Here is a 24801-nt window from a genome sequence, read left to right as displayed (position 1 = left end):
TCTCAGGGCGCCTTCTTGAAAAGCCCAAATAGTCAAAAAATTACATATGCATATATATCTATCTCTCTCTCTCCTTCCTTCCTTCCTTCCTTCCTTCCTTCCTTCCTTCCTTCCTTCCTTCCTTCCTTCCTTCTTTCCCTCCTTCCTTCCTTCTCTTGTACTAAGGGCAATATTGAATCCACAGGCTCTCTACCACAGAGCTACATCCCCAGCCCTTTAAAAAAATTTATTTTAGAGCTGGGGATATAGCTTAGTTGGTAGAGTGCTTGCCTTGCAAGCACAAGGCCCTGGGTTCAATCCCCAGTACAAAAAAAAAAAAATTATTTTGAGACAGAATCTAGCTAAGTTGCCAAGGCTGGCCTCAAACTTGGGATCTTCTTGCCTCAGTCTCCTAAGTAGCTAGGATTACAGGCATGGCCATCATGCCTGGTTGAAACATATTTAAAAAAACAAAGCAAAGTCCTGACCTTATGGAGAAAATAAACTATAAGTAAGTAAACAAATAAAGGTGTGATTTTAGGAAATAAGAGATGCTATGAAGAAAAATAAAAGAAAGTAAGGGACACAGAGTGATTGGTGGGTATAAGGAGAAGGGATGCTCTTTAGATGGGGCGATTGAGGAGATCTTTCCATGTGAGGCGGTGATAGTTGAGGTGTGATTGAAGTGAGGGAGTAAGCCTGGCGAATGTCTAATGGAAGAATATTCTTGGCAAAGTACCTGAAGCAGGAATGAGCTCCACATGTTTTAGCAAGAAGACCAGAGGAGCCCTTTCCTCTTCTCCAGTCACACTCACTCCCTTGGGGTATCCTCTGGTCCCACGGGCTGAAGTCCTATTCATGTGCTTCCAATTCCCAAAATCAGGCCTCTAGCTGTACCTCTTTTCTGGAATCTAGACTTACAAACCTAATTAACTGCCCATCTCCCTTTGTATGTCTAACAGGCATCTCAAACTTAAGAGGTCCAATCTCCAAATGCTGATTCTCCTCCCACTGAGATGTCTTCCCACATCTCAGTAAATGGGCAACTTCATTTCTCTAATCTCTCAAGTCAGAATTACTGGGGTCATCTTTGACTCCTCTCAATCATCTCTCACTTCCAATTCAGAAGCAAATCCTGTCCGTTCTGCTTGAAAATATACTAGAACCCAGTCACTTGCCACCTTTGCTGCTACCATGTTGATCCAGACCATTATTGTTCTTGCCTTTCTTGTCTTATTTGGTCCTACTGCAGTTGATTCCTACCCAGCATAAGAAATCCTTTTATAAACGAAGTTAATTTATCTCATTAAAAGTAAAAGCGAAGTTCTTACAATGGCCTAAAAGACACTACACTGTTTACACTCTCACTTAGCATTTTTATCTCATCACCCACTATTCTCCTTCACTTCATTATAGCCACAAGAGCTTTATTATTATTATTATTATTGTTGTTGTTGTTATTTCCTCAAATATGCCTATCTCAGGACCTTTGCATTTGCTGTTTTCTCTCCTTGGAATGTCCTTCTCCAATAAGTCATGAGACTGGCTCTTCCACCTCCTTCAGGTATTTGCTCCAATGTCACCTTCACAGTGATTTTCTTCTTGCCCAGGGCCACTGCATATGGTTGTATCTGACCATTGGGACAAATGGAGACTGAGATCCATCCACAGTACATAAGACACAGGAGTTACTCCATAAATGTTCTTTTGAATAAATAAACAATTGGCCAAAATAATGAAATTTTAGGTCAGACATACTTAAGACTCATAATTTAGAGGAAAGGACATTTCCAGCACTCTCAGAGCTTCACAGTATTATTCATAGTGCCATTAGTTCCTTTGTCCTCCCTTGGACAACAGATTGTGCCCAATCTGATTTGCTGGGAAAAAAGAAGCCTGGTTCTCTTTGAGCCTTCCTTAGTGGCAGTAAGACTTGGCTGAGGCTGTGGAGATTGCTGTACTGTTCTTAATAACTGAATTACATTCTTAACTCAGAACTGTCTTTCCCGATTTCTACATGGGAGCTATAAAGTGGGGTTGTATTATCTCTTAAGAAAGATAGTTCAGTTTTCAATTTGTTTTGGCAGTACTGGGAATTGAACCCAGGGCCTCACACATGCTAGGCAACTACTACCACACCACTTAGCCACAAAGAGAGGCTCTCAGTGGTGGAAGAAGCCAGGGAGGAAGATGCTATAATGTCACTCACAATGAACAAGGCTGCCACTGTTGCTATCAGTCCCAGTGACAACCCAAAGCCCCAAGTTGCCACCAAACCAGGCCTCCCGGCTCCCAGTCTTGAAAAAGAAAAAGATTTGTTGCTTTGCTAGCAAAGGGAACCACAGGGGATTCCTGCCCAGAGGCTATGATTCTGCTCATCAGCAGGAACAGGGGGCTTTTAAAGAGGTAACTAAGGCTGCATTCCATGTGTTCTCTGTCTGGAGTTGTAATTCACTTGTTAATTTGAGAGATAGTCATTTCTGAGATCTTCTGGTAACATCCTCAAAGTCTGGATTACTTTGTTCCTATGGTGGGTGTGTGCTCAGGGACAGATAATTCTGCCTAGGGTGGGGAAGAAGTCCTGTTTCTGAGATGAGGGAGGGGGAGAGATTAGGGAGGGGGAGAGATTAGGGAGGAGCAGGGAGAGAGGAAGAGAAAGAAACATGTCCATTAAAAAATCATTTGCAGTGGCAGAGCAGCCAGGGCTATATTCAAAGCACAAAGTGGACCACTGTTACATTTCCCCACTTCAATTTCTATACTCCATTTCTATGGAAAAAATGGGCAGTGATATCTCCAAGCTGCTTCCTGCTGAAAGAGAGTGAAGTTGGGGAAGTAACCCAAAGTCCTTGTTCTCTATCAGGTGGGGCGTGGACAGTTAAGGACATTCAGCATCAGAGCAATCCAGAGGTCCAGGGTTCAGCCATCTCTCTTGACTGTTTGTCATAACATGTAGCAAAATTGGTCCTCCAGCTCTTGAAGCTGTTGTAGGGCCTTCTCCTCCCCATCTGCCCCTAACCCATGCCAAGGAAACTGGTCACTGTCAAACCTGCCCCTCTCCCTCTCAGTCCTGGCAAGAACAGCTTTGGCATCTTGTCCTCCAACTGCAATATACCTCAGATTCAGGGGTCACAACTGAGTGCCTCCTATCCTGGAGAACAGCTCGTGTTCACTATCCAGAACTCTACCGTGATCAATAAAGGAACCCAGTCAAACGCCAATATCCAATACCAGGCTGTCCCTCAGATTCAGACAAGCAATTCCCAGGCCATCCAGATGCAGCCCAATCTCACCAACCAAATCCAGATCATCCCTGGCACCAACCAAGCCATCATCACAAGGCTGTCTCTCATCAAGCCAACCCCCATCCAAAAGCTGAGTACAATCACCATCCCCGTGTAGAATCTGGCCAACCTGTTGAAGTCGACAGAGAGGGATGGTAAAGTGATGCTCAATCTGCCAATCAACAACCCTGTAAACACCAGCTACACGGGGTTTGCCACTCAACTCCTCACCAAAAGGTCCACTCCCCATCCTGCCACTGTCTAAGACTAACAGGAAAGTCAGAAAGAAGAGTCTTCCTGCCTCCCAACTTACCGAGGTTGTGACTGAGCAAAGGGAGGATGATGCTGATAGAGACCATGACTGAGACCGTGATGAAGACCAGGGCAGACAACATCACCAGGAAGAAAACAACTTGATTGTTCAGAGCCCTGGGGAGGCAGGCAGACAGCTGTAGTCCAGTAGGTCCAGATGGTGCCCCACAAGGCAGAGTAGCAGTAGGTGGTGCAGATCCTCCATCAGACTGTGGGGAGTGCAGGTTGCACCCACTGCCCTCTCCAACATCAGGCAAAAACTCTCCTAGAACTTTCAGATTCAGACCATAGAGTATGTGCCTACTCAGGTCTCCATGTGCACATCTTCGGGCAAGGTACAGACAGTTTTTGTTCAGGATAGCCCCTTCGCAACAGCTGCAACCACCTCAACTACCACTGGTAGCAGCTCTGCACCCTAAGCTCCCAGCTGAATGGGACCAACTAAAAGCAGTTGGATTCACTTCTCCCAAAAGAACGTCCCCTGCCAAAGATTGATCCTGCTGGGAGAGTCATCAGTCTGCACACAGTACATCTGGCAGCAGCTGCCCCAGCAATGCAGACCATCAACATTAACCAAGTCCAAGTCCAGGGCATGCTGTCACCATCACCAACACTGGTCAGGCTACAGCAATCATAAGCCCAGAATGTTTCCGGAAACCACTTGACCATCAGTGGTTTAAGCTCCAACAGGATCCAGCTGCAGAGGGAGGAGGCCCTGGCTGGAGATGCTCTGCCTGGGGAGAAGTGCTGTATGGCCTGCATGAGTCCCAGTTGCAAGGATGGGGAGAAGAGGTCTGGAGACAGGGCCAGGAAAAGCACATGTGCCATAATATACTGCAGCAGCTTTCCAGAAGGCATCCTTGCTGCAGACCCGTATGTGACTGCACACCAGTGAGCCACTCTTGGTCTGCAACTGGTTCATCTGTGGAAAGAAGTTCATGTGGAGTGACGAGGTTTATGCAGTGATGAGCTCCAGAGGCACACTCACATCCACACAGGGGACAAACACTTCAAGTGTGCCCAGGGTCAGAGGAGCTTCATGAAAAGCAGTCACCTTACCAAGCATTACAAGATCCACCTGGTCATGAGGAACTTACAAGGGCAACTGAGACAGGAGGACTTGAAGATGCAATCCTTCATCTGACCTGCCTGGGTCCCTGGAAAACAGGTCCCCATGGCTGTCCTCAGCCCTGCTCCTGTTCTGCCAATGTGTACCCACAGGAAGGGACTCTGCTCACGGTGCTCTCCTTCTTCTAAGCCCCTCGACTCCAGCTAGTCCTTCCCTTCTCACCATTGGCTTCCATCCTGTCTAGACCATGGACATGGCCATGCCCAATGAGACATTCTAAATCAGGATGCATGGGAACCCTTATTTCCAAAGGAAAAACATGCATTTCCCTCCATCAAGGAGCAAAACTGAGCTCCCTCCTCAGCCTCTATCTACCCTCAACACTCCTAGCACTGTGGGAGTCCCATCCTGCCATGCCCACTCCAACTCCTGTGCCTGTCTGCCCCTACCTGGCCACTAGAGACCCCCTAGGCCCTGCACCTAGCCTCCCATTGGCACCCACCTCTGCAAAGGCTCAGGAGGCACCTCCACACCACTGCCCAGCCCTGTCAGGGCGCTCCTCCAGACACCCCAACTTCCTATTTGAAAAGTGAAATACCTAAGGATTCTCCCTGTCCCCTTTTTTTTCTATGGAGAATGCTGCCGTGTATTTTATACTTCAGATGACAAATGTTGTATGTTGTGTGTGCTTAAGGAAGTTTTATTTAATTGCTCTCTTCCTTCTTTCCTTTTCCTGTCCTTTCCCTCGTGCCTGCTTTCTGTTCACACCAAACTGGGGCAATGATGAGCATGCGGATTTTTTCTCTAGCAATTCTCTTTTCTAAGTGACACAGCATTTCAACTCGGATCTGGATTCACATAAAAACACCTCCATCAAGGACTGTAGAATGAGAAAGACATTATTACCCTATATACATGTATGAAAAAAATTTTAAATTAAAAAAAAAAAAAAAACCTTCCATCCAAGCCAGGTGCAGGGGCCCATGCCTATAATCCCAGCGACTCAGGAGGCTGAGGCAGGAGGATCTCAAATTCAAAGTCAGTCTCAGCAATTTAGTAAGCCCCTAAGCAACTAAGTGAGATCCTGTCTCAAAAAATAAAAATTAAAAAGGACTGGGGATATAGCTCAGTGGTAAAGCACCTCTGGGTTCAATTCCAAGAACCAAACAAAAACAAAAACAAAAACTTCTCCATCCTGAACTTCTCTCTCCCTTCATCTCACCTGCCCTATCCACCATGCTTAATGATGTACAGTGCATATCAGTGTATACTGTATAATAGTGATTATGTCTATTATATGTGTTCAAAAACACAAAGCTTTTTATTTCTAAGGTTTTAAAATTAAACAAAAATCCAACTTTGTTTTTAGTTAAAATTGAAATAAGTGATAGATTAGTTATCCTTATTAACTACATACTTTGTGGGTCAATGCTGGGCTGACAAAACTTTTTTCCTTGCTAATAAATTTGGTTGCCTGAGGCAAATATATATATATATATATATATATATATATATATATATATATATAATTTTTTTCCCCAGACCTTGCTTTAGGGCAACTGGTTAGCCATCTGGAAAAAAAATCCCACCTCAATTCCTAAATCAAATTGATAAATTCTGATAATTTTCATACTTAAAAGAAAAAAATTGAAACTGATACTAAAAGAAAATGTGGTGAATGAAGATATTAATGAGAGAGGATTTCTAAGCATAAAAAAAAAAGTTGTAAATCATAAAAGAGTAAGCTGGGCATAGTGGTGCACTCGGGAGTCCCAGGTTCCAGCTACTTGGGAGATTGAGGCAGGAGAATTGAGTCTAACCTGGGCAACAACATAGTGCTCTGCCTAAAAAAAAAAAAAAAAAAAAGATCATAAAGAAGAACAGATAAGTTTGCCCTATATAAGAATTTTTTAAAACTTCTATGTCAGCAATTATGAATAAATATAGGTGGGGAAAGTTACAAAGAAAAATGAGAGAATTATTAGCAAAAATTTTATATAACAGTTACTTTTTGTGGGGGGAAGGTAACCCTGCAATTTTACTTCTTTAGATTATCCTAAGGAAGGAACAAAATACCTTTCTAAAGATATATTTGCAAAGATGTTAATCCCCATATTTTCGTAGTGGAAATAGCATAAATGTTTATTGGTAGAGAACTGTTTAAATAAATGATGACATACAATCTATGAAATAACACAATCAATGGAGTTCAACGCCCATATTAAAATGATAGTCAGGATACATTAGCAGGAAAACTGTACGTAGCTGGGGGTGGTGGCACAAGCCTGTAATCCCCACAGCTCGGGAGGCTGAGACATGAGGACACAAGTTCAAAGCCAGCCTCAGCAATTTTGTGAAGCCCTAAGCAACTTAGTGAGACCCTGCCTCAAAAATAAAAAATAAAAAGGGTTGGGTATGTGGCTCAGTGGTTAAGCAACCCTGGGTTCAATCTCTGGTACAAAAAAAAAAAACAAAAACCCACAATATTTTTCAATATGAACAAAGATTAAAGAACATCCTGTGTACAACAGTTCCACCAGCATCTGTGTGTGTGTGCGCGCGCGCGTGTGTGTATGTGTGCATAGTCAGAGATATATGGAAATAACAAATATCAGGGGTTAGTTCTAGCTTATGATATTTCTGGACACATTTACCATCCTTTTCATATTTTCCTGGGCCATTGTATGTTTAGTAATACAAATAATCATTTTGCCAATAAAATAGCTTTTAAGTTTTTAAAAGTGAAAAATATTAAGACAATATTTTCATTTGTTAAAAATTATTAAATATATTTATATACCTGTTGACTCAGGATTTCCATATAGCCCTGCAATCACGACACTCTCTTCCCTTTTCTCACTCTCTAGCTCAAACCCATGTTGTCCTCCTTTTCCCCTCCTCACCCTTGTTCAGACAAAATATCTTCGTTTTTTCAGAGCCCGGATCATCAGCACTGGGAGGATTAAGGAGGACAGGACAATTTTCTTCATTTTTTAGATGAAATATTTTCAAAAGAAATGAAGGCACATGGTCACACAGCAAGTTAATGTCAGAAGTAGTCAGGATAGGCCAGGTGCAGTGGTGCCTGCCTGTAATCCCAGCCACTTGGGAGGCTGAGGCAGGAGGATCTCAAGTTTGAGGTCTGCCAGGGCAGCTTAGCAGGACTTTGTCTCAAGATAAAATTTTAAAAAGAAGTATTCATGTTAGAACCCAGGTCTTCTAATGATTCAGTAACTACTCAATTCCAAAACAAGCTTGCAGGGCTGGGGATATAGCTCAGTTGGTAGAGTGCTTGCTACAAGAGCACAAGGCCCTGAGTTCAATCCCCAGCACTGAAAAAAAAGCTTGCAATGAGTTAATGTGCTGTGATGGTTAGGAAATTTGGCATCCTAGGGTAAAGTAAAGGGCAGGTGGACACTGTAACCACAGTGTAGTCCATTCCTGTTTGTCTGTCTTCCCCAAGCCCCATGAACTCTAAAACACTTTGTAGCACTTATTTATATTTTCATCTTTCCCATTCACCACCTACCCTTCAAGGACAAGAATCATGTCACATTCATCATTGAGTTCTTGGCACCCAGCTCAGCAGCCTATATGTGAACGCTGAATGGAAGGTTGAATAGATAAAGCAACATCACTTCAAGGTTTGAGCCCTTGGAGACCCACAGACCATTCCTGTCCTTACCTCTTTCCCACACTTCCTGTCTATGTTTCCTCTCAGAGTAATGCATATGTCATTTGCCAGGACATAAGATACAAATGATTAAGTACCTGGGAAGTGACAAATTACAGCCACTGTCCTACCTGTTTCCCTAGGCCCTGAGGTCATGGTTCTGCCAAGGGCTTCTGCCCAGGGACAGATACTGCTCTCTCTGTTGCCAGCTTGCTGTGCTGACAGCTCTAATTACTAAATGAACAGCCTGTGTTTCTAGTGAGGAGACAGACTCTCAGAAGAGTGTTTGGGCTCCTACCGCCCTGGAAAGGGAACACAATATTATGCAATCAGAAACTGCCACCTCAGCAAGAGAGGTCAGTGCTGGATTTTCCATTACAGGAGGGGTATATTTGGAACCTGGAGGTATTCTTGGAATTTTGGTTCCCAGAGTACAGTGAGACCCTTCTAATCTTTGGGAATGTGAATGAGTTTTGTTTTCAAGATAATGGTTTTCAAAAGATGAATTGGAGAGTGCTGGGAATCTTTAAGTCCATCCATAAACAAATATTTATTTGGTCATGTACTTGTGGGATAGAGTAATCTAGAGTTCTGAGTAATGACCCTTAAAGAGGTGGTGATTTTATTAGGGAGTAAATCAGACAGTCATGAAGACATAACTAAAAAGGTTAGGCAAAAATCGGTAAGGATCACATAACAGACACAAGGTCTTAGGAGAAGAAATCACTCAATGCCCTTAAAATTGATGAATTTTCAAATGAATGTTCCTCATTGAAATTGGGAGAGACCTAATAATTGGGAGAAATCTGTAAACGATTTGATCGGCTATCTCTAATCGCAAATTTGTTCTGCAAAGTCTCTTTAATTAAATCCTTTGGCCAAATGTTTCTGGTCAATATTAATTGTTGATACCATATTTTCACCCACAAAGTTTTGATTTCTTATTAGTATAATAACATATTACTTAACTTGTGTGTTAGTTTCTAATAGATGTACTAATAAAAACTAATGCTTTAGCTTTTTATTTATAACTTTAAGAAAAAATACTTAATCAAACAAGAAAACAATGAATAGTATCCTGAACAGCCATAAACTCATTACCTACATCGAAAAGCTGTTAACATTTGTCATATTTTCTTCATCTACATGTATATGTGTTTGGGTTGCTAAACCATTTCAAAATTAATTTCAGTTATTGTGACAGTTCATCCTTAAATATTTTATCTTATAGCTCTAAAAAGATAAGAGTATTCTCTCTATTAACTACAATAGCACCATTACAACTGACAAAATTGACAATAACTTTCTAATGCTGTCTAACATTTAGCACATATTTATATTTTCCCAACTATTCCAAATGTCCTTCAAAGCTGTTTTAGTTTATTACTTAAATGGGTCATTGAAGTCATCATTACCATTAAAAAAACTATCATCAGTATCATTTTTTTAAGGTAATGCCCCTCCCATTCTGTGCCTTTAAATCTGGCCACCCTACTCAAGTAACTTGAGGTTGACATCTAACACAAAGGAGTTTTGGATATCTCATCTCAGCCTTCCTTACACATCCTGGCTGCATCCTCTTTACTCCTCCTCCTCCACCCCATTCCTTACCATCCTTTCACCTGGTTCCTAATCTTCTAGCTTTATCTGCTTTTTGTCATTCAGACTTGACACAAACTGCCCTCTCCAGTCTTGGTCTTGGCTCTCTCCTGGACAGTTTTTGGACTCTCCCTCTGGATCTCTTTCTTTCAGCTGTTCTATCCTAATTGACCTAACCAATGCCAACATTAGCCAAACTGTGCCTTTTAGGTTGACTGTGGACCCAAGTAGGGGAATGGGATATTTTTGCATTTAGCCCATGGTGGGCAAAGTGGAGGAGAATTTCAAGTCTGTGGATCTGTCATGGTTCAGCTCTGCCATTCTTTCCCTGACTTGCTGTGACAGATCACTCTTCCATGACCTTATTCCTGGCTCCCATGTCTCTGCCTGGAGTCTTCAGATTGATGCTTCATTGAACTGTCTGATGCTGTGTTTAGGGTAGGTAGAAAAAAGCCAGATCAGGACATCTAGGTACCTAGGGAAGCTAGTGATTTGATGCTTCATTAAAACAATCATTAAAGAATATTCAATTAATGTTTCTTTTGAGGAAGAGGTGAGAACCGTGTGGAAAGCATGGGGGACTATAGGTCCTTGCACACATGCATAAGAAACTCCGCAAAGAAAAGCCTTATGCTTAACTGGAGACTTTCTCTTTTAAAAATTAGTTGGGTAGAAGAGAAGAAGCAGTATTGCTGAGATCAAAATGTTTGGGAGGGAGAGAGGGCAGTGAACCAGAAGGCCACTTCATTCCAGTTGTTTGTCGAAGCAGTGCATCCAGAGACAGCTGCTATCAGTTACACGCTGCCCACTCGTCTGTCTGAGGTCTGTGGCCTCTCAAAGCCAAAAGACCAGTGTCTGACAACTTCAGTATTGTTTGGGGCCTGGAGCATCAGCTGCCCTGCCATATCACTTCCAGAAGTTCCAGATGTACACATCTACAGTTATCACCCGCCTCCCCAGTGCAAGTGTCTACTTGAATTTCTGCCCAGTCTGAGAGCTAGCCAAGCAGCTGCACTCCCACCACTATTTCTTCTTCTTCTTTTGAGACAGGATCTTGCTAAGTTGCTTAGGGCCTCACTAAGTTGCTGAGGCTGGCTTTGAACTTGCGATTCTCCTGTCTCAGCCTCCCAAGCCGCTGGGATTACAGGTGTGCACCACTGTGCCTGGCTGCACTCTGAAGCTGAAACTATTCCCACAATCCATAACACCAATTCCTCAGTCATACCAGAACGACCTTTGTAAAGTAAAGGACTCCTAGTAGGACCACTCAGTCCCCAACACAGCTTGTCACACACTGGACATTACTAGTGGCTCATTCACTGCTTTCCTGCTGTAACAGCATCACAAAAGGAAGCACCACTTCCTACTCAGAGAGTGAGGCTATTTGTTAGGTTCTGGAAGTTGCCCAAGAATCCAGAGGATGCAGACTTTGTTGATCTCGGCTCTGACCTTGTTTGAACCTGTCTGGTGTTTTACAGTCTGTAGGCTCTTAACTTATTGCAAAGTTATGAGGGTGACTATGTCCCAGAAGGACATAATGTCTGTTAACTGCATCCCTGTGCCCATTTCTCACAGAAGCTGACCCTGGTGGAGGTCAAATCCCAGGGAATGGGAATTCAAACTTTTAGGCACTGTTTCCCAAGAGCTCAGCAGCCAAGGCTAGGGCACACATCCCATCCCAGTCTGCAGCAGCTGCCACATGCAGGGCTGTCCTCTTCACAGCAGGCAGGCTGACTCTTTTTAATGTTCTGCATTTTCCATCTCATATACTCTAGACAGCCCAAACTGCCTCTTTCCCTAAAGCTCAGGGGTCAGGTTCTCAGTCTGATGCATGCTCACTGGGTTTCCCAAGTACTTATATCTAGCCCTGAATATGGTCTCCGAAGCCAGGAATCAAAAATGCTGCTTCATGAGAATTTCACACTGAAGAAATGCCTGGGAAACCCGAGGAATTAACCCTTTCTAGTGTCCAGGGCTTCCTTGAAGGTTTCTCATTCAAGTTCCTAACCAGGACATTTTTCATATTAATCCCAATCCATATGTGCACAGAAAATCCATCAATCAGGTCTTCCTCCACAGAAGATTCAGAACACTCAGTCATTTAACTTCTAAACTAACTCTAGTTTGCCTTGCAGATACACACACACACACACACACACACACACACACACAGAGAGAGAGAGAGAGAGAGAGAGAGAGAGAGAGAGAGAGAGAGAGACTCACTATGCTGCCCAGACTGGTCTTGAACTCCTAGATTCAAGGAACACTCCTGCCTGAGTATTCCTCCCAAGTGATGGGATTATAGGCATGCCCAGCTACCTTACAGTTTATTATCCACTTGCCCTGATTAGTGTTCACTGGTTCCCGAAGATACTGAACAGCCTTTCAGGTCTTCACTATCCCCACTAGTGTGCCTTGGCCTCTCAGTTCAGCTCTTCTCTAGCTCAACATTTAACACAAGTTATTTGTTTCCTGTCTTTTACTTAGTTGTCTTTTCTGCTCAGAAACTCGAGGCAACTCCTATTCCCAGCAATAAGCCTTGGTTTTTTATAACCGCAAGTTCAAAACAACGTCTTGCTTTACATAATATTCTTTAAATTGTCTCAAGCCAAGGAGGTATATACTTTAACCCCTTCGTTTTATAAAGGTTAATTTGCCCAAGGTCAGTAAGTGGCAGAATCTAAGTATGAAAGCCTCCATCTCAACATGGGTTATATGACCACTGTGATAGATGTTGTAAGTAATATACTGGTTTTTAATATATCCATCCAGAAATGACATATACTTCTACTCATATTTTATTGTCCAAAGCAAGTTGTATACCCATGCCTAACTCAAAGAGGAGCAGAAAAGTATCCTCTGTCATGACTCCATAAAAAATATTGGACAATTGGCTTCTTCACTCTCAAGATAATCCACATTCTCCCTTGAATGTGTATCTACTTCTCAAATAAACCTCTGTCTATGCCTTTGACTGGTGTGTGCTGAAATCCTTTTCCATTATATATGCCAAGAATTCGCAGGTCCTGAGTCAAGCTCCCTTTTCTTGCTGGTAACTCCTCTGATCCTTCCTAGGAGATAGGTCTTCTGTGACATCTCTTGGTGGCCTGTATGGGGAACTTCAGAGGCATTGATGTTGATTACAACAACTCCATATTAAGTGGATGGCAACACAAGAATTCTAGCCATCCCCACAACTGAGACCTGGGTCTAAATCCTTTCCAACAGTCAGGATGAGACTTTTGATCACCGACTAGGCAGGGTCCTCACCCCCTTGCCAGCCTAAAATAGCCATAGAAGATGGATTGTTGCCCCTAACCCTTAAGGTTAAGGAATCAAAGTCTACAGGTGGGGTGGGGATGAGATAGGAATTTGGGATAAAGAGAGAAATGACACTGAGTCTCAAAGAAAATGCCCATGAGTCGCTGAGATAAAGAAAGTGCTTAGGAACAACTGAGACTCCTGAGTGACATGCCCTGGGTCCGTGCCCTTGTAAAACGAGGTAAATGCATGAGTGCACGGGAAAACAGTGTGAAAATGTGTGGTTGTACCCTGGCTCTACCTCCAGCCTGGCCCCCAACTACTGCCCTTCTATAAATTTTGGAACTCCAACCCAAGGAGAGGCTTTTCACTCTTGAGATAGCCCACATTCTCTCTCTTCTTCCTAAATGAACCTCTGTCTATGCCTTTGTAAAAAAAACAAAACAAACAAACAAACAAACAAAAAAAACAAAACTAGAGGATTAGTTAATGATCCTAACGATAGGCTCAGGAACCAAACCTTGGTATGGCTCATTTAGTGTTACCCCCACTCAGGCCCACCCCAGTGTCCCAGTCCTCTCTGCTATTCCTGGTTCCTAGAAGGAATGTCCATTCCTTCACACCTGCTCATTCATTCATCCCACGCTGCCTCTACAACCCGGCCCCTACTCTTTGCATTGCCCCCGAGATTAACTCCCTGGTGTTTGATCTCTGCCTTCTGTCTTCATGCCAAATAAATATGGGAAAGAGGTGTTTTGTGCACAAGCTATGCGGGGAACCTTTCAAAGTCAAGTAAGTCCTTGCCTAGACCCCTTCTAACAGTGGAGGCTTAGACACCCAGAGTCCCAGGACTCTTCACTGGAGGACAGATACCAAAACTGTGTACAAGGGAGGGTGCTGAGGCTAAGGTAACCTGGTAGAACTTCGCCATCATGCAAGGAGCCAGAGGCAAGTAACAAGATCCTAAAACAAGGTCAGGGAAAAAGGAAACATGAGAGCAAAGACCAGCCCGGAGGACACTGCAAACAGCAACTTCATAAACAGTGCCCCACAGTTCCATCTTGAGGTTTTCTATTTAATTGTGTTTAGTCAAAGTAATATCTACATGTGGTTGTAAAATCAATCGCATTTACAAGACTGATACTGAAAAATCACCTGTTCCCCTCCACCCCTGAGGCAACCTTTTTCAACATTTTAAGCTGCTTCTTTTAGTATATATAGAGACATATACATATCTTCATCTATTAATAGATTATTATCAATAACATAATATTTAATAATAAATATATTTATTCTTGGAAGTTTTTAGTTTTAGGCTATCTAATCTATTGACTTTTAATCTATGTTTTCCTACTCCATATCCTCCCAATGTAATTATGTCCTGAATTTGTGATATTCAGTATTAACATAATGATGACTATGTAAATATTGTCACAGAGGCAGCAGAACATAATGATTAAGAGTAAGAACTCTGGGCATAGATTACCTAGATTTCAATCCTGCCTCTACCCCTGTGTGTGAGAATCTGAATAATGTCCCCTCAAAGATGCCTAACATAACACACCGATCCCCCAAACCTATACATATATAATTTACATGGTAAAAGGGACTTTGTAGGTATGATTAAGTTAGGGATTCTGAGATGCACAGGTTATTCTGGAGTACTGGGTGGGCCCATTGTAATTGCAAGGGTCCTTTTAAGAGGAAGGCAGAAGGCAAGCATGGTGCGCACCTGTGATCCCAGCCACTTGGGAGGCTGAGGTAGGAGGATCACAAGTTCAAGGCCAGCTCCAGCAATTTATCAAGGCCCTAAACAACTTAGTGAGACCCTGTCTCAAAATAAAAAATAAAGCAAATGGATGAAACTGGAGAATATCATGCTAAGTGAGATAAGCCAATCTCAAAAAGCCAAAGGAAGAATGATATCACTAATAAGTGGATGAGGACGCATAATGGGGGGTGGGAAGAGTTAGTGTTAGGGTTAGAGTTAGGTTTAGGGAGGGGGGCAAGAATGGAGGAAGGAAGGACTGTATCGAGGGAAAAGAGGGGTGGGAGGGGTGGGGGGGAAGGGAAAAAAATAACAGAATGAATCAAACATTACCCTATGTAAATTTAGGATTACACAAATGGTATGCCTTTACGCCATGTACAAATAGAGAAACAACATGTATCCCATTTGTGTACAATAATAAAAAATAAAAAATAAAAAATAAAAAATAAAAAGGGTTGGAGATGTGGCTCAGTGGTTAAGCAACCCTGGATTCAATTCCTGGTCCTCCCTCCCCCAACGCGCAAAAAAGAGGAAGGCTAAAGAATCAGAGTTAGATGAGGATGGAAGCAGAAGTCAGAGGGAGAAAAGATGCTATGTTGCTGGCCTTGAAGGTGGAGGAAGGGGCCATGAACCAAAGACTGTGGGTGGCCTCTAGAGGATGGAAATAGCAAGGAGATGGAATCTCCCTTAGAGCCTCCAGAAGGTACTCAGGCCTGCCAACAGCTTGATTGTAGATCATTAAAACTTATTGTGCGGGCCAAGCTCAGTGGTTTGATCCCGTGTTTTAGTCAGCTTTATTGCTGCTGTGACTAAAAGGATCTGATCAGAACAACTGTAAAGGAGGAAAGGTTTATTTGAGAGCTCACATTTTCAGAGGTCTTAGTCCACAGAAGGCTGGCTCCATCCCTCTGGGCAGAGGTAAGGCAGAACATCATGGCAGAAGAGTGTGGCAGAGGGAAGCAGCTCACATGTTGATCAGAAAGCACAGAGAGAGTCCATTTGCCAGACTGAAATATATACCCAAAGCCATGCCCCAAGTCCCACCTCCTCCAGCCACACCCTACCCCTTCAGTTACCATTCAGTTAATCCCTATCAGGGAATTAGGTCACTGATTGGGTTAAGACTCTCACAGCCCAATCATTTCTCCTCTGAACCTTCTTGCATTGTCTCACACGTGAGCTTTTGGGGGACACCTCACAGCCAAACCATAACACCCAGCATTGCAAAACAAAAACGAACTTGCTGTAGACTTCTGACCTTCAGAATTGTAAGATAATAACTTTTATTGTTCTAAGCAATTAAGTTTATAGTAGATTATAGCAGCCAAGAGGAAACTAAGGCATAGTGAGATTTTTGACAAGCTTTATACCTTTGCCAAAGATTTCTTGCTTGCAGAATGAGTTGCTGCAAAGATTAGTTAATAAATGTAGACCACTAATAGTGCCTAGCATACAGAAGGCACTACATGTGTATTTACTATTTTTGTTTCTAGCAAAGCCACAAATATAGTATAATTATGTGCCTTTTCTTTTGCCTTTTTCTTGAGTTCATAAGTCCTTCTTTTAATGTTTATTTTATTTATTTATTTATTTATTTATTTGGTAGTGGGGATTGAACCAAGGGGCACTTAACCACTGAAATGGGCAACCCCAATCAATTTTTTACTTTTTATTTTGAGACAGGGTCTCACTAAGTTGCTTAGGGCCTCACTGGCTATGAACTTGTGATCCTCCTGTCTCAGCCTCTAGAGCCACTGGGATTACAGGTGTGATTTACTGTCTAATGTTGATGACTGTTTTTTGCTTTTGTGAGATGATCAGGCAGTGGAATTCACAAGAGGAGACCCAGGAGAGACACAGGAAAACAAAGTTGATTGTGTTCACAGGTCCTAGCGAAGGGGTTGCTGCACACTGCACAGAGTCACAGGTTAGCACCAGGTTTTAGTCAGAAGGCAGGAGACAAGAGCCAGGAGAAAGCCTGAGCTTAACGTCTTAATTGGGGTTTCCAGGAAAACGCAGGGCAAGGTAAATAGTTTAGGAATGGCAAATCTGTGTAATTTTGGGAGGCTTTAGGTTGTAGGGATGATGTTTAGTTGTCTGGTACCCAACCCTGGAATGATCCAGGCAGAGGAATATGGCCTTCTGGGGATGTAGGAACAGACAGAGACTGCAGATAGAGTCTGCGTATCAAAACAAAATTCTTTGCTGTCCCTAAGAATTGACTAACCCCAAGAGGGGCAGTTTCTCCCCACCCAGATCCTTTAAGATACAAATATAAATAAAATAAAAATATATGCAATATATTAATACATTAATATTAATATTACAAGAGATTTATTTTCTCTTGTCGCTTTCAGAATATCTTTTTCTCTTTGATCTTTGACAGTTTGATTATGTCTTGGTATAGTCTCATTTGGATTGAATTTGAATGTAAGCCTTTGACCATGCTGTACATGGATATTTATATTATTCTCCAGGTTTGGAACATTATTTCTTTATTTTTTTAAATTTATTTTTATTGTAAACAAATGGGATACATGTTGATTCTCTGTTTGTACATGGAGTAAAGGCATACCATTTGTGTAATCATAAATTTACATAGGGTAATGTTGTTTGATTCATTCTGTTATTTTTTCCCTACCCCCCCCCCACATTATTTCTTTAAATAATATTTCTTCCCCTTTATCTTTCTTTGCTCCCTCTTGGATGCCATTGGCCCATAAGTTTTCTCTTTTGATACTATCTCATGAATCTTGGAAACTTTCTTCATTCCTTTTTATTTTTATTTTATTCCTCTAATTATACTTTCCCCCCAAGGAAACTCTCTTCAAATCCAAAGATTCTTCCATCTACTGATCAATGCTGCTGTTGATTATTTTTCATTTTTCACTTCATCCATCGTATTGTTTTAGTTCCAGGATTTCTGTTTGATATTTATTTATTATTTAAACATCTCTATTATATGTCTCACTTTTGGTCACATTTTTACATTAGTTCATTATTTTACATTATTTCTCTTGAAGTTCATTGAGCTTTCTTAAAATAGCTATTATGAATTCTCTGTTAGACAGTTAATATATCTCTATCTCTTTAGAGTCAGTTGTTGGCACTTTGTCTATTTTGTGATGTCACTTTTCCTGATTGTTCTTGATCCTTGTGCTCTGTGCATTGAAGAATTATATACCTATAAGTTGTGTCTAGGAACATCCTTTAGCAATAAACATGTCCACAAATTCAAAAAAACATGCAATCTATTGTGTGCATCTTCCAGAAGTTCCTGATAAAGAGTCCCTGAGAGGTAATTTCTTGAGGCCCTGATTGTCTGAAAATGTCTTTATTCCCCCCTCACACTTCCTTGATAGTATGGCTGGATACAGATTTGTAGCTTAGAAATAATGACCCTCAGAATTTTGAAAACATTCCTCCACTAGTTTCTGTTTTCCTGAGTTGGCTTTGGAAAATCTGACTTTATTCTGAGTCCTGATTTGTTTGTAGGTGACCTACTTGTCTCTGGAAACTTATAAGATCATCTTATCCCTATTGATTTGCAAATGATTAGACTTTAATTAGAGTTTGAAATGAAAAGTGTGACTCCATTTTTCATATCTGACTGCTGACAACTTTCATTCCCCACTCTCCCTTTATCCCTCTTGCCCCATGCGTAGACAAACCAGTAAGAAATCTTCCTTCCTGAAGTTCAAATCTTCCAAACCCCAGCCTGTCTATGAAAAGAAAACCCTCTCCCCAGATGTCCCAGTCAATCACAATGAAAGCTAAAGCCAGTCACCCCTTCTGTCTCTCTCAAGGCATTTTCTGACGTACTTTGGAGCAGGAGGCATGGAAAGCCTCATTATGTGCACAATACAGCTCTTCATGCTTTCTTAATACATATGGCACTTCATCAGTGTGATATCTGAATCCATCCTTCCTCTGCAGGAAGACAGAATGATTTGCCTTGGTTTATCTGTTTATGAGGTAGGAATTATAACAGTACGTTGTTGTTTTGAAGAGCAAAAGGGCTAATATGTATTAACTGCTTAAAGTGATACCTGACACAGTTAAAACTCAGCAAGTGTTACTTGCTACTGGTGTGGACATTTTATTTTTTATTTTATTTTTCCCCAGATTAACAGTTTTTATCATAATTCATATACTTCAAAGAAAAAGGAAGGTTTCAAATGGGTCAGGGAACTAGAAAAAGAAATGCAGGTTTGCACACATCACTATATGTACACGTGGTAGCAGTGTTCTCTGCACATTAGGCTTGACACCTGCCCTTGTCTGGTGCCCCTTTGTATACACAGCTCTCGCTCTCTTGGCACAACCAGTAGTAGAACAGCAGTAGGACTGCAGTTCTTACAGGAGGTGCATCTGCACTCTTGGCACGTGCAGGAGCCACCAGTGGCAGGAGCAACTGGGGTCCATTTCGAATCCAAGTGAGTTGAGGTCCCAGGTAGAGGGCGAAGAGACTGAGGAGCTGCTGGAAGGTATTTTCAGTTTAAACCTCTTCCTGAATTTATGTTTGTTGGATCAGGCTACTTTTTTCCCCTGAAGACTGTGATTCTGTCCATCAACAGGAACACAGGTGATTCAAAGGCTACATTCCATGTGTTCTCTGTTGGAGTTGTAATTCATTTGTTAATTTGGAAGAGAGTCATTTCTGAGATCTTCTGGTACCATCCTCCTGATGTGGACTTTTAAAATTCAAAATGTGGAGTACTTATTGAGTTCATTTTCTTAAGGACTTAGGTTAGTTATGAGACATGTTTTGGTATCATTTAATTTTATATCCTCTTAGAATTTTCACCCATCCCTCCTTCTAGAGTATTTCTTATACTAGCTTCTCTATCTTCCATGTAATTTTCTTTTAAATTTTGCTTTATATAACATTTCTTTTTCTTTCTTTTCTTTTTTTTTTTCTTTCTTTCTTTCTTTTTTCTTTTCTTTCTTTTTTTTTTTTTTTTTCTTTTTTGGTACTAGAGCTTTAACCCAGGGGCACTTTACCACAGAACTACATCCCCAGTCCTTTTGATTTTTTATTTTGAGACAGGGTCTCACTAAGTTGCTTAAGGCCCCACTAAGTTGCTGAAACTGGTTTTGAGCTTGCAATCCTCCTTCTTCAGCCTCCCAGGTTGCTGGGATTTACAGGTATGCAGCACTGCACCCAGTTTTATATGGCATTTCAACAATTTCATCTTCCAGCTCTTCTATGGAATTCATATTCATTCTCTTTTATTAACTTAATAGCAAAATCCCTGTTTTATAACTAGCACTTGATTATAAATAACTAATTTCCGGGTCCCCTCTACAGCTGAGTTTGTTCATATGACGAAGTTCTGGGCAGTGGGTGGAAATGGAAATAGTAAATGAGGCATCTTCTGCAAGTCCCTGAAAGGGAAGAGACATAGCTTCTTCACTTCTTGTTCCTGCCTGCTATGTGGAATGTGGGAGCTCGGTTTTCTCATTTCCAGGAGTCCTATGTGTAAGAACAGAATAAAACTCTCAATTTGTTTTTTTCATTTCACTTTTTTATGGCTGTGCTGGGGCTTGAGCCCAGGTTGCTCTACCAGTGAGCTATATCTCCAGCCCTTTTTTAAGATTTTTAAAATTTTGAGACAGGGTTTGGTTAAGTTGCTGAGGTCAGCCTGGAACTTGGGATTCTCCTACCTCAACTCCCCAACTAGCTGGGATTATAGGTCTGCACCATCGTGCCTGGCTGAGAACACTAAATTTTAAGGAGTTTTTATTTTTAATTTCTAAGAACTCTTTTTTGTCTTCTGAATGTTGTTTTTTTTTTAAAGTAGCATTTTGTTCTCATTTAATGATGCAGTATCTTATCCTAGAAGGATATTAATTAAAGCGTTTTTTGTTTCTTTTTTTTTTCATTTTGCTTTGTTTCTTAACATTGTCTCAGTTTCCACTGAGCTTACTTTTTCTGTGTGTTTATTTGATCATTGTCTTTCCTGTTAGATACTTTCCTCAATTGTCTGATTATCACTGTCGTTCATGATCAATAACGAGACATTAACCAGGTTCAATGGCACACACCTGTAATCCCAGTGGCTCAGGAGGCTAAGGCAGGAGGATTGCAAGTTTAAAGCCAGCTTCAGCAACTTAGTGAGAAGCTGTTTCAAAATAAAAAATAAGATGGGTTGGGGATGAGGCTCAGAGGTTCAGTGGTTAAGTGGACCTGGGTTTAATCCCCAGTACCAAAAAAAAAAAAAAAAAAAAAAAAAGGCACTAGGTACTGGGGCATAATTCAGTGTTAGAACTTGCCTAGTATGCATGAGACTTTATGTTTCATCCACAACAATGAAAAAAAGCAACATTATAAAGAAAATTGTGTATAAATTATCTTTATATATAATTAGTGACTAGTTGATCTCTCCATAGGGAATAAGGTAGGACCCAGACATTTCTTTGGGATCTCCAAATGCTAGTATCTTTAGGTCTTTTATCTTGAGTTAGTCAATGCCCCTGTAGAAAGATCCTGGAGAAATTCCCTAGGGTTGGTGACCCTCTGTTGCAGAAGTCCTCCTGTTTCTATCATGAATGGATAGTATAACAATTTTGAGAGAAGAGACACAAAAGAGCTCTCCCTTGGAGCCCAGAATTAAGCCACATATTCTTTACATTGCTCCTTGGGTTGGTAAAGATATTCAGAAGAGCCTGTCCAGTAGCTGCAGCTGCTTCAAAGCCTAGCCGGTGTATCCACCAATTTGCCTATTTTACCTCTCCAGTTGATCTGGTTTTCTCCCAGGAACCTCTCTGGGTTGTAACGGGAGTCAAAACAAAACAAAACAAGATCTCCACTCTGGAAGTTATACTCCATCTATGTATAATATGTCAAAATATACTTTACTGTCATGTATATATAAAAAGAACAAAAACAAAACAAAAAAGATCTCCACTCTGCTTTAAAGCTTTGTCTGATAAAGTACAATGGACCCTATAAGAAATGCTTAATTATTTTATTAAAAAAATTATCTACCTCTATGATAGCCTTGCTATAGCCTCCTCTGCTTCCTTCCCTAAGGTGGCCTTCAGGTGAATAATAAGAGAGGGACTTAGGCAACGTTATGGCTTTAAAAAAACAGGCTCTTCAGAATACACAGTGTCTTTGCACGATCAAAAATACTCCTCCAGCATTAAAGGACACTATCAATAGAGAGAAACGACAACTCACAGGATAAAATATTTGCAAATAATATATCTGATAAAGGGGTAATATCCAGAATACATGAAGAACTTCTACAACTCAAAAACAAAACAAACCTGACTTTAAAATGGGCAAAGGACTTGAGTAGACATTTGTCCAAAACAGATATACACAGGAAAAAAATGCTCAACATAACTAATCATCAGGGAAATTCAAACCAAACTCACTAGGTATCATTTCATACCATTAAGATGATTAGTTTCAAAAAACACAATATAATAAATGTTGGCAAGGATGAAGAGAAATAGGAAACTTTGTGCACTATTCAAGGAAAGTAAAATGAGTGGTGCAGCCATTTTGGAAAACAGTATGTTGGTTCCTAAAAAAATTAAATGTAAAAATGTGAACATACTTAATGCCACTGAACTGTACACTTAAAATAGTTAAAAAGGCAAATTTTCTGTACTTACGGAAGCAGAGGGCCAACTTAAGGGAGTTGAGCATCCATGAATTTAAGAATCCATAGGGGAGTTCTGAAACTAATCACCAGTAGATAATGAGGAATGACCTGTGATCAAATAAAACTTTAAAACAGAGCAGGCAATCCTAAACAGATGTATACCCAATCATAAAACTTCAAAAATGAAGCAGTTTGAATAGAGATTCTAGAATTGTGCACGCTAGACATTATTCATGTCTTTGTTCAATGTTCTTTTTTCAAATAGTTCTTAAACAGCTTTAACTTACACTTAAAATAGTCATTCCCCCAAATATTCTGTAACACTGCTGTATTTTTCTTTGTAGCACTTAGCCACAATATGACACTTTAAAAATTATTGGTTACTTGTTCCTTGGCATTCTCCCCCACCAGAGAATAAGCACCAGGGATGCATCTTCATTGTTTTATTCATTTTATATACCCAGAGCCTAGATCAGAGTCTGGAATATTTTAGCAGATGCTCAATAATATTTGATGAATAAATAAATGAATGTATTTATTATATTATTTAATAAATTAAATATGTATTTAATATATTTATTTAACACGCTATTTAATCTGAATTTAATTATCTTTATTATAATTTATCCACTCATTCACCAAGTCTCTACTTTGTGTTACGTTATTTAGTCAGCATAAGAGGGTGGGAGAAGACAAATATATATAATGCAAGAGTTCCCTAAAGAAATTCTTATTTCCCGCTTCTACTTCATGTACAAACAGAGAAACAAGATGTATCCCATTTGTTCACAATAAAAATAAATTATAAAAAAAAGAAATTCTTATTTCCCGAAGAATAAAATTCAAAATCCTTTAAGCAAAGATTGGACACCCTAAATCCAAGGGGGAAAATAAGTTGGTCTAAAAAAAAAAAAAAACTTCAATAACTCAGGTTTGTTTCTAAAATATGGAAGTGTCCCTCTACTTCCTCCCAGTCTTCCAAGGAGCTTAGCTCCTAAATTTTCCGCGACAAAACATTGTGCCAAGTTGGACCGAACCAGCCCTGCTCGAAGCTCCTCCCTCGGCAATTGACAGCAGGGGAAATCCCATAGAAGCCCGCCTCCGCTCTCACCTATGCTAAACTGATTGGCTATACCCGGCGGGAATGGCTGCCGACTCAGCCAATGGAAAAAGCAGAAGCTAAAGCTTGTGTAAACAAACCCGGAGGAGCTGAGCCTTGGGCTCCTCCCCCAAGTGGGGGCCGGACGCATCCTTGGCCCAATGCCTATCCAGGATTAGCTCAACGTCCTTTTAGTCAATCGGGGGCGGGGGGTGTGTGGGGGGTCTCCGGCAAGGGGGCGTTCCAAACCCCCACCGCGAGGCAAAGAACTAAGGGATTAAACGGACAGACGTTTAGGCCAATCATTAGCTTGAACTTCTGAGGGAGTGGGCGGGCATAGCTTCGCATTTAGGCCAATAAAGGCCAAAAATGCCCTTCTAGGTGACTGAGCGGCATCTTCCTTGGTCCAATAGACGAATGGGGCGGTGCCCAGCAACCAATGGTTTGGGTTCGGGGGCGGGGTGAGAAGCCAGTGTGCAGTAAGAGGTAACCAGGCGAGTATTAGTGGCGCTTCTCCCGTGCTGTGGCTCACGTTTTGATACTAGAGGCCGAGACTGTCCTGGCGACTCCGACCATTGCGGCGACGGCTTAGGCTCTCGGAGGAGTGGCAGAAGACGGTCCGGAGGAGGGGCTTCTGTTCAGCCCAGGTGGGCTCGGGTGCCCGAGCTGTGAGGAAAAGGACCCTTGGCTCCAGGGGCGTCCTGCGCCCCTTTTACACCGCGGCGGGAGCTGTAAGGGGCGGCGCGCGCATACCCGAACACCTGTGGGGAGGGAAAGCCCGCGGGGTCCCATGTCGAGGCTTTCGGCGAGAAGGGGCGTCTTCTTGGGTCACCCTCTATCCCTGGGGAGCAGTAGAGGGTTTTAGTCTTTTTCTCTCCGCGCAGGTGCTCTGTTCCCTCCCACCCAAGTTCCTGAGTCCCCTCAGCCCCCCTTCTAACACTCGGACCGGATTCTCGGACTTGTGGGTCCCTGTACTATCTCGGCGCACCGCGGCTAGTAGCTCAAATTGAGCATTGCTGCATCCCCCGCCCTCTCCCCGGGGCGAGAGCGGGGAGGAGTTGCGCGTTTTACCCCTCCCCCATTGGCTGGACCCCGCGCATTTTCTGCGTATCTTCCACTCGCTCCACCTAAACCC

The 24801-nt window shown here is 41.7% G+C and overlaps 1 protein-coding gene and 1 pseudogene across 4 annotated transcripts in view; both read left to right on the top strand.

The window, feature by feature from the left end:
* Positions 1-2930: 2930 nt before the first annotated feature.
* On the top strand, positions 2931-4719 carry LOC124962823 (transcription factor Sp2-like; annotated as a pseudogene).
* A 19432-nt stretch (positions 4720-24151) lies between these two features.
* Paip2b (poly(A) binding protein interacting protein 2B) overlaps positions 24152-24801 on the top strand; it is a 32886-nt gene continuing 32236 nt past the window's right edge. For 3 of the 4 annotated variants that reach the window (XM_047522774.1, XM_047522771.1, XM_047522772.1), the window contains exon 1: positions 24152-24313. The gene's annotated coding sequence lies outside the window, so the exon portion shown is untranslated. Of the gene's footprint in view, positions 24398-24801 lie in introns of all 4 variants that reach the window. The other variant, XM_047522773.1, reaches the window with a different exon arrangement.

This window comes from Sciurus carolinensis, chromosome 13 (assembly GCF_902686445.1).
Source record: "Sciurus carolinensis chromosome 13, mSciCar1.2, whole genome shotgun sequence".
NCBI classification, from domain to species: domain Eukaryota; kingdom Metazoa; phylum Chordata; class Mammalia; order Rodentia; family Sciuridae; genus Sciurus; species Sciurus carolinensis.
The sequence above is the reverse complement of the archived record's forward strand: the minus strand, read 5'-3'. Positions and strand labels throughout refer to the sequence as shown.